The 12,101-nt window shown below is 42.8% G+C and overlaps 1 protein-coding gene across 2 annotated transcripts in view; it reads left to right on the plus strand.

Annotated features, from left to right (window-relative positions):
* LOC130187171 (heparan sulfate glucosamine 3-O-sulfotransferase 5) overlaps nucleotides 1-12,101 on the plus strand; it is a 64,410-nt gene that overhangs the window by 44,682 nt on the left and 7,627 nt on the right. The window contains exon 3 of one of the 2 annotated variants that reach the window (XM_056404548.1): nucleotides 117-200. The exons of the other annotated variant lie outside the window; for it this stretch is intronic. The gene's annotated coding sequence lies outside the window, so the exon portion shown is untranslated. The remainder of the gene's footprint in view (nucleotides 1-116; nucleotides 201-12,101) is intronic. 2 annotated transcript variants of the gene reach the window in all.

Below are 12,101 nucleotides of genomic sequence, written 5' to 3' on the forward strand. Positions count from 1 at the left end.
CTTAAAAACGACTAATAGAATTTCAAAATAACTGTCAAATGTCAGAGAGAGAAATCACTTCTATGTTGTGCAAAACGAGCTACTGATTAAAGTTTATGCAATTGGTCTTTGTTCAGGCTCGGCAGACAAGAGCAGGCAGGGATAAACGAGATGGAAAGTCAGGGAGCGAGCTGCGTTCGACAGGTCAGCGGAAGAACCGGGTAAGAAAAGGAAAAAGGAGGGCAGGCAAACAGGCAGGAGGTCAAAACAGGAAGACAAAAATAGTTAAGTAAAGCTACAGCAGAGAAGGCACAATGGTGTGAGTTGGAATGTAAACCAGGAAGTAAATGAGGAATAAGGAACAGATGAGTGAACTGTGACAAAAATGTCATATTATTATATATGACTTTATTATATTGTAAATCCATCAATGCTTCTGGTTTCTATCTGCTTTATATATAGTTAGCAAGTTTAGTTCTTTGGTTCCCAAGCCAGGGGTTGAATAACTATTTAAACTAAACCATGTCAGAAGTTTAAAGGTCAAAGTTCAAGGTCGAGGTCTCTGTCCATGTGTAGTGTGATTATAGATCAGCTCTAGCTTCTATATTAATACTGTGAAAGTATCAAAGCCTCAGTCCACAGAGAAATGCACACAGCCTGTATTCAGAAACTGAGCCTTAAAACCAGCCGTCAGGACTTCTGGAACTTTGTGATGTCACAACAAAGCAGTCACCAAGCCCCGCCCACCTGGACCCACCATCCAATCCTTTACAGGATTTGGTTTCTCTGAGTGTTTTTACCTTAAATCTGCTATATTAGGCTCAGAGCCTCCTCTCTTCTGATTGGCTCATCGACCTGTTGTTACTAGAGCTCCAGAGAGAAGCCTGAGAGAGGAGACGTAAAACTACACTGAGATGGTTTTTGGTTCTTTAAAACCACGAATATATCTTCTTATGGATCTCCACTTGAAATAAAACACAGAAGAAGTGTAAAATATGGAGCTTTAAAAACAGCCTATACCATGTTTGATGAGCTCTGTGTTCATACACACAACATCAACATATCACATCCATTATTCATGGCCTGTGTACTTGCTGCAGTCCTCATTGGCTGTAACAAAGCATTTCGACTCCGTCTTCCTCTAGTCTGATGGTAGCAACCCTCCACCCCCCAACACCACCTCTCACCCCACCCCCCAACACCACCCCTCACCCTTCCGTCCCTCAAAACACACACACACACACTCCATGCCTGCCACGTGAAATTGTGGATTTCACTTAGTTAATGCAGTCATATGAATTATTAATTGTAATAAGTGGAGCTTCCAGGCTCGGCGTTTTATTGCGTCCTCCTTCACTGCTCTGTGACATTACAGAAATGGCAAACGTGTCCGAGACAGACTGAGCCCATTAATAACAGAGCTGAGCTTTGTTTCCTCCGTGACTCCAGACCTCTCTGCTCTTCCAGCGTCTGGCTCTGTGAGATCTGGAGCATTTTAAAGGACAGCCCCCCCCCCCCTCCATCTCCTGCATTATAATCTTATGAAGTGTTTATTTAAAGGCAACAAGAATGCTTTCTAGAGGACAAAGGTTATTTGCAAAACACACAGTGGGGGTTGTGTTGCGGCTGCAAACTTGCAGCTTTAAATTGTCTTTTACAAAAGGGTTTTTGTTTTCTTTTTTTGATGGATTCTTGCCCTTATTGTAACATAGATGAATGATTTCTCATAAGAAATTATAATTAAGAGAGGGACCTACACTTCATGTCCAAACTAACTAGGGATCAGAGCACAAGCAGGGCAAAAGCAACGCCTGTGATTTATTACCCTCCTCTACTAAATGAGCTCTCGGATGCTAAAGTTCCCTGAAGGTAATATAATCCTTAGTAAAGGAAAGTACAACCTATTGACAAAGACACAAAAACCAGCACTCACATACTATACTTATGGATTTATGCTAACTCTTTTCAAAAACACATTGGAAACTGTTCCGGGTTCAGGCAGGCGCAATACAGACAGTGAGTAAGTCTGGGTCCCTCGGTATTTGCACAAAGAGCCAGGATGAATAAATGTTTCATAGTGGCTTGAGTGGCATTCCACGAAAAGCAAAGCATAGGTGTATCTATATTTGGATGCATTATTAATAGAGAATCAGTATTTGAAGCGTGTAGTGAATCGTCCGGGCTCCAGGCTTCTGTATGAATGCACAAATGCGTAGTTTCTAATTTCCTGCTTAAAGGATTGTGTGTGACGTATGGGTTTACATTTTTTCCAATTCATAATTCACAGCGTTTTCATGGTTTTGGAGGACAGTGTGAGGAAGTAGATACCATGACTGCATACATCCAGGCAGATAACATCTGAGGGGAAGACACAGCAGTCTTTTGTTATTGCTGACAAATGATCAGATGGCAGATGAGATGGATTATTGATGAAGTCGTCAGAATATTTTGAAAAAAACAGGTCCATGATTTAAGACAGATGTAGAACAAAAGGACACTTCACATTTTTAACCGGTAACAGTTGATTCTTTTTGAAGACGACGTTGCTATAGCAATTTAACTGTAGCTAGCTAACTAGCTGATTAGCTTTGTTCACTTGCACTTTAGGCCTGGCCCGATATTCAGTAACATCACGATGATATCGTATATGGCAATATTTGGGCTGGACTGCATTGAGATATTAGATTTTGCATATGCCCAGGCCTAATGCCCTTGATGGCTGCTAACATGATATTGTGCTCACAGACTGAGGCTAAAGCTAGCATCCTCATCCTCACTCACTGATGATGCATGTAGAAGACATGGAGACAAACGAGCAGTGTTGTCCTTGAATTGCAGGGTAGAGCTAGTTAGCGTTAGCACTGTAGCACTGTTATTTGTGCAACTGCAATGACTTTGGCGACTTCACTCAATATTAGCAATCATTAGCATCCATTTAGAGTCATGTTTCTACCGACCTGATGAACTTAAAGGTTTCCTGTTCAGATTTCTTGTAAACAAACCAATTTACATTTACGTTATTCTATTGTTTATATCTTTGAGCCCTAACAAAGGTGTAGAGAGGATTTCCTTTTTCCCATGCAACAATTTGAAGCCCATTTTTAAAGGATTATCAATCTGAATTGTTTACATCCATGTTTGCTAACTAGCAACAGTTTTATTCTTCCCTGCAATTTGTTGGCAAATTGTTGTATTTCTCGCGTCCTGTTGTTTGCCTGTGTGCATGCATTTGAATTCAAGAGATGTAAAAATAAAAATTGGTCACCCACTCCCAAAAACGGTCAAACTCGACAGTTTTCCTAAAATATATACGTAAAATATTTACATTTCTTCTGTTTTGGTTTGGTTTGGTGCTGACCAGGAGTTTTTAGTGGGTTAATGGGCTTAAAGCTAAAAGAGGCTAAAATGTTCTGTAGAGCTGAGGGCAACTGCAGAGATTATCACTATTTGTAAAAGGCAACACAAGTCACGTTACACATTGTAATCGGATCCATTGTTCATATGAGAAAAGGACAATTAATGCAGTTTTAAACCTCACAAATAACAAAAAAAAATCTTCATAAGTTAATCAGTCTTCTTTAGACACCTCGGTTATCAAACTGTTTGTTGTGTTTTCTCTGCTGTGGACTGACATGGACGTGTCAGGTTATACTTCAGTGACGCCAGGCTTCAGCTTCGTGGGGGAGACTCGGGTGAATTGGACATGCGAGGAGGAATCTGCCTAACCAAGCGGAGCTTCCTGCCTCGACTGGCAACAGCTGAGCGGCTCCCTGAGCATATGATGGGCACCTCATTGCGGCTTTCTCTCCGCTCTTGCAGCGCTGAAGAGGGATTCTGGAGAGTCTTTGAAAGACCTCACAGTTTTTTGACTACCTTTTTACATTTCACCTCCTATTTAAACCATTTCAGACGTGAAGTACACTTCGAGAGACACCTCATCTTTCATCTGGAACAGCTTTATGGGCAGATTAACTGCTTCCTCTGGGCAACAAAAAGCTGTTTGTGTTTTGCCCATATTTCCTGACACCCTTGTGGTGTATTTACGGACATTTATCCGTTCAAGTGCCACTCTGCGATGAGTTTTCTCCTCACTGATGCAGAGTGGAAACTGGCAGACGGTACACTCAGACGCATCCTGATGTTGAGTGTCTTTCCTTTCAAGTCTGCCTCCAGATGTGCTCCACCCTTTGTGGGGAACTTGCTGCCAGTTTTTGCAGAGGAATGGAGAGGAGGATGCAGTGAAAAGAGACGCTCATCCCCAAATCATAAACATCCACCCACATCCAGCAGGTGGTATACTGTACACACAGCACTGTATCCGAATGCATGCACTAACTGCACTGAAAAGAACACTCCTATAGTAGGAAGCTGAAGCATACCTTACAGTAATATGGTATATATTACATATACTGCTCAGTATTGATCGTCAGAACTGATCAAAATGTGTCACCAGCATCACATTTAAAATTTGTCAAGTATCAAAATTTGACCTCAGCTGCTTGGTGAGATTCTCAGCCCTGTTACGCTTTAATCAGACATTTCTACATCTAAATTAGTAAATTAGGAAACTTAAAATTTCAGACTACAGCTGTGTCCCGATTCAGGGGACGCGGTCAACGAAGGTGCGGTCCTTCGTAGCTGTCGTAGACCACGAAGGCCGAACCCAAACGAGAGGGTCCGGCCCTACGGAGGATAAGTCATAGTGATGATATGTTGTCGTTGGGTGTCAATGATAAGACACATTTGAAACTCAAAAGCAAGTTGGATGCACAACGTTTTTTGACAGTCAGGTGGTGTGATGGGACCTGTAACACATTCCTAGCAAAGTGCCATATACCAGTGACCTAATATTAATTCTGAGACAGGCTCATAACCGGAAGGTCAGTGATTTGATTCCTGTGAAAGACAACACATCTGTAAACAGTTGTGTGTCCTGTCACAGTGTCCTTGAACATCTCTGTGGATGGGTGTCGGCTGAATGTAAATGCAGTGCAGAGGGAATAGTAATCGGATCGACCGGTCTGTGACTGACATGAGACAGTGCTGCGAGACTCGCGAAGCTAATCTCAGTATCAACACAATGAACGGCAATAAAGCTATCAGGAAGACACTGAATATCGGGAGAGGTGATGAATATGATCAATATCCTTAGAACAGATCATGTGATCAGAATAAAGGTATTTGGAATTCATGGGTTTGAGGATGTCTGGGATTGTTTCACCAGTTTAATCTCTTTAGTAGTTCAGGCTCTGAACCAGCTACAGAAAACAACCTTAAACTTCAAGGTCTTCTCGGTATTATGACTGAATTTATTTATGCTCCAAAACACCAGAATAACAAAATAAACCACAGGAAAACAGCAGTCTGGACAGATGCTTATAACTTATGTGTAGATTTATCAAAGATGAAAATAATCTTTAGTTGGAGCCCTAAGGAAAAGTGTTCTCGCACAACTTTTTACGGTCGGTCATAGTTGAGACGGGAAGTTGTTCTGTAAACTGTGATGGATATTTGCATCAGACAGTTTAGGTAATCATTTCACAACTAGTGCTCATTTTTCTCATCCAGGTAAGTTCAGCCACCCTGGGGCTTTGTTTCTATCTGTCTAAGCGTCTGTTTGTTGTTTGAGCCCGACTTCCTTCTCAACGAAAAGAAAAACACAGTACAGTTATTTACGGGTAAATACCGGAGCAGTGTACTGACATATCTCCCTTTTAAACAGACTCTTTGACTACCCCGCCAACTTAAAGGCGGAACAGAAATGACCCCTCGTTCCCTGTCCCGACCTTTTATACGGAACGGTGAGACGGAATAAAGGCGCAACATTCCCGCCTCAAACAAGGCGGTGTAAAAGGTTCTACAGATGATTGCTTTGACCTGCGGAGCTGCCAGCAGCCTGGTGGAGAAACGATCGCTGGGCAGTGATCGGCCTCTGTTCAGGGAGGCGGATGAAATTTTAAACACCCAAGCTGTCGTCTTTATGCAAAGCAGAGCAGAGGGCCTGTCGGAGGGAATCACAAGGTGCTTGATGGCTGGAAACAGTTAAAAGGTTTTTTGCATAAGCGCTCCGTGGCTAATTAGCTCTACGCATATGTCGTCTCCCACTGCAGGGCTGCCCTTACGCCGGGAGCCACCCGTGGTTTCGCTTCCTCCCGTCTTGAGCAATCCCCAGGACATTCACACAGACTGGCAAAACCCCCGCTAACATCCTATCGACGTCAGTGTCACTTAACAGTTGAGCGCGGCGGACGGACGCACCTTGGTTTTTGACATGGTTTTCAAAGGGGCGCACCACATAAAGCATCCAGGGCTGAGTCTTTGATTGGAGCTACGTTGCAAGGATGGCCCAAGGTTGCTGCGTTTCAAGGCAGCGAAGAGGAGCTGATCAGAGGCCGAGCTGACGAGCGAGGAGGTGAACGGCGTGAGCTGGCTGTTCAGCGCGAAGATATCCCAGCAGTCCCTGCAGTGTTTTCATGACTCAGAGACTCCTAACTTACGTATTACTCAGCTTTAACCTCTGCCTGCCACCCCACCCCCCCTGCTCTCCCTCCAGGGCCTCTGCTAGTCCAGCTATGAAATGAGATGACAAGGTTTTTCCTGTGTGGACGGGCTGTCCCAGTTTCAGCCTTAAAGGGATGGTGTGTGTGTGTGTGTGTGTGTGCGCATAATAATGTGCTGATAGAATCTGATTTTATTACTCTCACATCTATGTGAACAGAAGAAAAGCACCCGGCATGTTTCTCTATCTAACACATAGTTTGATGCATCTGGCCCCTGGTGCTCGGTTCAAGTTTTCAAGCCCCTAAAAAGGAGACTTGTAGAAACACTGCTGAACCTGTTTTAGTTTGAAAACTCTGGGGTTGTGTTTTAGTCTGGATGGGGAGAAACACAAGCTTTTGGAAACGATAATGCAGTCACCTGCCTCGCTTCCTGATTGAACGCAACATGGATAACGACCAAAGGTAACGGTGTTTAATCTCTTGAACACAATCACATTGCTGAATGGTTCAAAAAGAAAAAGAGAGACTAATAATTTTCACTCAAAATTTAAAAAATAAAAGTTGTGGAATACTAGAAAAGAGTCACAATCCTTCTGCACCAATTTTTATTTTTACAAAGACGTATCACCTGACTCTGCAGTTCCCCCGAAGTGATTTTATCCCTGCTAGCTGCTGTAGCCGTAGAAACGGCAGATCTCAACATCTCAACAGCTACTGGATGGATGAACTTTGGTGCCAAAGAATCAGAGGATGAACAGTACCGACTTTGTTAATCTCCTTCTGTCATCAAACACGACTTTGACATCTTAGGTTTTGAGTGAAATAACTGTTGTGAAGGAGGAATAGAACAGGACAGAAGAGGGAACATTAATGCTTCTTGTTATAGTAGGTGTTACCAAATCAGTTTTTTTTTTTACCTAACTTAATGACAACAAAAATAATCTTCAGCTTCAGTTAAATCAGTAGCAAAACATGGAAGACCAAGTAAGATAAAGGTTATTTGGCAACAAACCTGCTCAAAACATCGATTTCTGTTCCATAGAAAATCAATGTATGTTCATTTACCAGTTGATTCAATCAGTGGCTCTATGCTGTGACCCCTGACTGACCAAGAGCACCAGCTCCTCCACACACTTGAAAATGTCACAACTGTTTGATTTCAACACTTGAAAAATAATAAATCATAAATGTTAGAAACAGATGTGAATAACACTTCCTGCGATAGAGTCTCTTCAAGATGAAGCCACTTCCGCAGGTGGTTAAATTTCCTGGTTGAGATCCGGCAGTGCTCGATCACAACAGCACAGTGTCGAGACCACGGTGTTTGGAAGGAAGGGGGCGAGGGGAGGCTGCAGTGCCCAAATGTGGGCAACAGCATGTCAGGGTAATAGAAGAAAACCAGATGAACTGAAGCCGTGGAGGCAAGGCGCTGCAGAGTCGACTGGGAACTGAGTGCAGACGCTACAGGCGGCGCTCAGAGGCCCGACAGCACCTTCTGTCTGTCTGCCTGTCTGTGGGGCCAGGAGCAGGAAGCTGCTCCAGAGCTGGAGGAAACTGAGGAGAACCGGGAGCTGGTTGGATGTGAGGATGCAGCCTCTTCTCTGGGGGGGCGGGGGGGTTGGTGGTTCACCAGCTGTTAGAGGTACACAGCTGCTCCAGAGACCGCTCTGCTAGCAGATGTTTCTACCTGATGTGATTCAGAATTACCCAAGAGGTGGAGAGAGCAGAGTGTAACGCACACACACACACACACATCTATACCTCCCTCTTCACCATAACACATGCCCTCCGCTAACAAATCCCATTAGTGCACTTAACTGTAAAACTAAAAACAGGCCTCCTTACTTAATCTTGTTAGTTATCACCATATACAGTGATACAGGCAAAGATGTGACACGCAGCACACAATCGTGTCGGCCTCAAAATAGAACATCACAAGACAGATGGAAGTGCTTAGAGAACGGTGAGCAGGGCTGAGCTGGTTACCGTTAGAGAGTTCAGGTGAATTTCTTGGACTGACTTTATCATCAGACACTTGGTTATCAGAGCTAAAAACATAAACTTTGTGGTGATGCAAAATACACAAAATAAACTGTCAAGGTCAGGTCCCAAACATTTATATATGTAGATGTCCATGTGTTGTTTGATTAATTGGCTCACCGACCTGTTGTTACTAGAGCTCCAGAGAGAAGCCTGAGAGAGGAGATGTAAAACTACACTGAGATGGTTTTTGGTTCTTAAAACAACAAATATATCTTCTGATGGATCAACACTTCAAATAAAACAAAGATTCACTTTGATTCAAGGATGAACTTCTTTTTAGCTCATGTTCTTGTGATACGCTAATTATGACGCAATTTCACACAAATGTCTAGTAGGATGGAATGAAGTGATGACATTTTATATCCAAAAGGTCAAAGGTCAACTTCACTGTGACACCATGATGTTCGGCAAAAGCACTTCTGCCCATTGTTCAATGCTGTAACTCAGAGGCGTACAACTTGCAAGGAGATAATTCTAGTTTGTGTGGTTGAAACACATGATTCTGTTTCCAGTGCAGTTCTGGTTGCTTCTCTTTCCTGGCCTATTTTTGGAATGTGTTTATTCCCGATTGGCGTCTGTTCAAAAAGCATGATGACACTTTGACAGTTTAATGTTTGAAGTCACATGTACTCAGATGTATGTTCTCACACCTCTTGAAAGGCTATGTCTCGTCATTCACCCGAAACCTCTCAAAGGAGTGTCTTTGTGTTTGTCTTTGTGTGTAGGGTGCATGCACACGGTATGTATGTATGTATGTATGTGTGTTGGTGTGTGTGTATATAAAACCTTGCAGGGATACGTCCTCCTGTTTGTCTCCCTCGCTCAGTGTTTTATGTCCGCTGTCTTATTCGGTCTTTGAAGGTCACACAGCAGTCAGGAGTAAAGCCAGATATTTGTCTGTTCAGTCCGACACTCACTCCCTGTTGTTGTGTTCGTCTGTTGTCGTGTCACAGCTGTGTGCGACACACTCACAGGCTCGTTGTTTGATTTAGTGTTTAGCCACTTCGGTCTCTCAGAGATGTAGAACCTGCAAACCAAAAGGGCTAATTAGGTTTGAGACAATTAGTTATCTGTTTAATGAGAAATTGCAGGAAAAATCCTGATCCTGTTTTTATTGTCCTTGTCTGTGTCTTTACCGGACCTCTCTCTGTGTGCCTGTCATTCGGGGTGCACATGGGAATCCAATCACAATATGTAACCAACCGGGGTCAGAGAATTGTTTTGGTTTGCTTAATGTATTATTGGTTAGCTATTTATTTGTCACATTTTATATATGTTCACATATAGAATTATTTAGTAATCTTCTTTAAATATACAAATTATAATACCCCCCTCCCGTGTCATGTAATTTACTGAAGAAGTATAAAGAACAGAAACAGAACTATTTTGACAAAGATGATCATAATGCTCTTTGGTTTATGCAGTATTTGTGTTATTTTGCCCCAACGATTACCTGCCGATATCTGAAAAAGTTTTGAATTATATCATGGTATAAAGTATTGGAGGAGAGTTTTTGTGACTTTGATGGACCTTGCTGTGTGTGCAGGAAAATATAGGCAGAGGTATAGGAAGATGCACATGTGCAGATGCTTACTGTCCATGTGCCTGTATTTATTTCTTGCCTCAGTGTTTCTTCTAAAATACACAATGTCAGGGGGTAGGATGACGGCGGATAGGCTTGGAGACTGAGGGATCTGTAGCAATGGGTGATAAATAATGTAGGTGTAATATCATAAAATGGACGTGTGGTTTAGAGGAGTGGAGTGGAGGTCGGCAAAGGTTGGAGCTCTAAGCCGAACAGCAGAATCATTCCCTTGTGCATCAATAACAATAATAAAGCACATAGTGGTGAATTATTCATCAATGCTCTGCCCTCTCTCTGTCTCCCCGTCTCTCTTCTCCCTCCACAACGTCCTCAGCCGACTCAACTCCAGCATTAAGAGCTGCAGTGTACTGCCTCTGCTCCGCTGTCTCCATCAAAGTTTGGAGAATTTATTTTCACCAACAGAGAGACGAATGCATATTATTTGTTTTTGTTCTTTGTTTTTTTCCTTACATGTAAATGACTTTGATGACTGAATAACTTCTTCTTTGATCGCTTTGGAACGTGCACCAATTCTGTCAGAGGATAACATTCGTAAGGCTGTGTGAAGTGGAAGCTGTTGGTGGCTGCCATTTATAGTCACACACCGGCTCTCTCCACAAATACAAGACGAACAGTCAGCTTAATGCACCGTCCCCACAAATATCAAAGATTCAAACAGAGGAAAATTCTGACATTTTTCAGTCTATATTTATTATTATTATTTTCACATTTTCATCCATTGTGTTTTGCTCTTGATAACATAGTTTTCACCACCTCTGTTGTAGAGAAGAATAGCAAACTCAGGCAAGCAGTGGCAGCGCACTACAGCTTTCTAAAAGACTTGACTTGAGTTGCACAGAAATCATCTCAAACAATAGTGCATGAGTCTGACTGAAGGAAAACACACTTAGTCGTGTCCTGGAACAGGTACAGACCAGGGTTGCTCGTCAGAACGATCATGTCTTTGCAAATGTGAAGACGATATTTAACTTGTTTTCCCATTAATGTAGTAACCTATTATTTATAGTATTAAATTAATATTAAATTTTATTTTCCCCCGCCGCAGTTTAACGTCTATAAACGCATTTTGTTTTAACATAGCCTTAAAACGTTTTTGTCATCTTACTGTCATCACTCAGGTGACGGAACAGTTTTGGTCTCCATAGCTAATTTCCCCCTTCATGACAACTGTTTACATTTTATAAAGGCTTTCAGTTACGTATAATTGAGGGCGTGGCCTCTTTGAGTGAGGGGTGGGTAAATTTGCCCATGTTTGGACTATGTGGGAGTTAGGGGCGGAGTCAGACACTGCCAAGATGACGATGGTGGAGCAGCTCACTCTTAGCTTCAAAACCTGCTATTCAGAAACCCGTGGGTGACGTCACGGAGACTACGTCCATCTTTTTTTTTACAGTCCGCGGGTGCGCCAAGCGGAGCCCGCGCTAAAAGTTCGAATAAGTTGTACTTTGACCCGAGCAGCACTGAACTCTGTGGAAGCAGCCAATCACTGCTGACCAGCTCTCTGATGTCCCTCTCCATCTGCCCACATGCTGTGCACCTCTGCTAACATTAAAATAGCCCTCTGTTAAAGTAACAGCAAAGCCTCACTGACTTGATAGATCTGGACACAATACAGCATGAGACCCCACCAAGGTTTTCCTGTCACACCACCCAGCTGTTACTGCTGCTGCTGAGTCCCAAGGCCCCACAGTTTACACTATGTGTGTGTGTCGATGTGTGTGTGTGTGTGTGTGTGTGTGTGTGAGAGAGAGACTGAAAGGGATTGGCTGTCTTCTTCCAACAACAGTGTTTTCAGTAATGCAGTGAATGAACAGTACATGAAGGAATGTAATAGCTCAGCTGCAGCCATCTATTTTTACCAGTGCCCTCGTGCACTCGTCTAAAAATGAGAACAGAGCAGCACAGATTATTAGCACAACGCACCAAGTGCTTTAATAACTAAACAGGTTTTTGTGCTGTGTCACTTTTTTTTT

Source organism: Seriola aureovittata, chromosome 19 (genome assembly GCF_021018895.1).
Source record: "Seriola aureovittata isolate HTS-2021-v1 ecotype China chromosome 19, ASM2101889v1, whole genome shotgun sequence".
Taxonomy (NCBI): Eukaryota; Metazoa; Chordata; class Actinopteri; order Carangiformes; family Carangidae; genus Seriola; species Seriola aureovittata.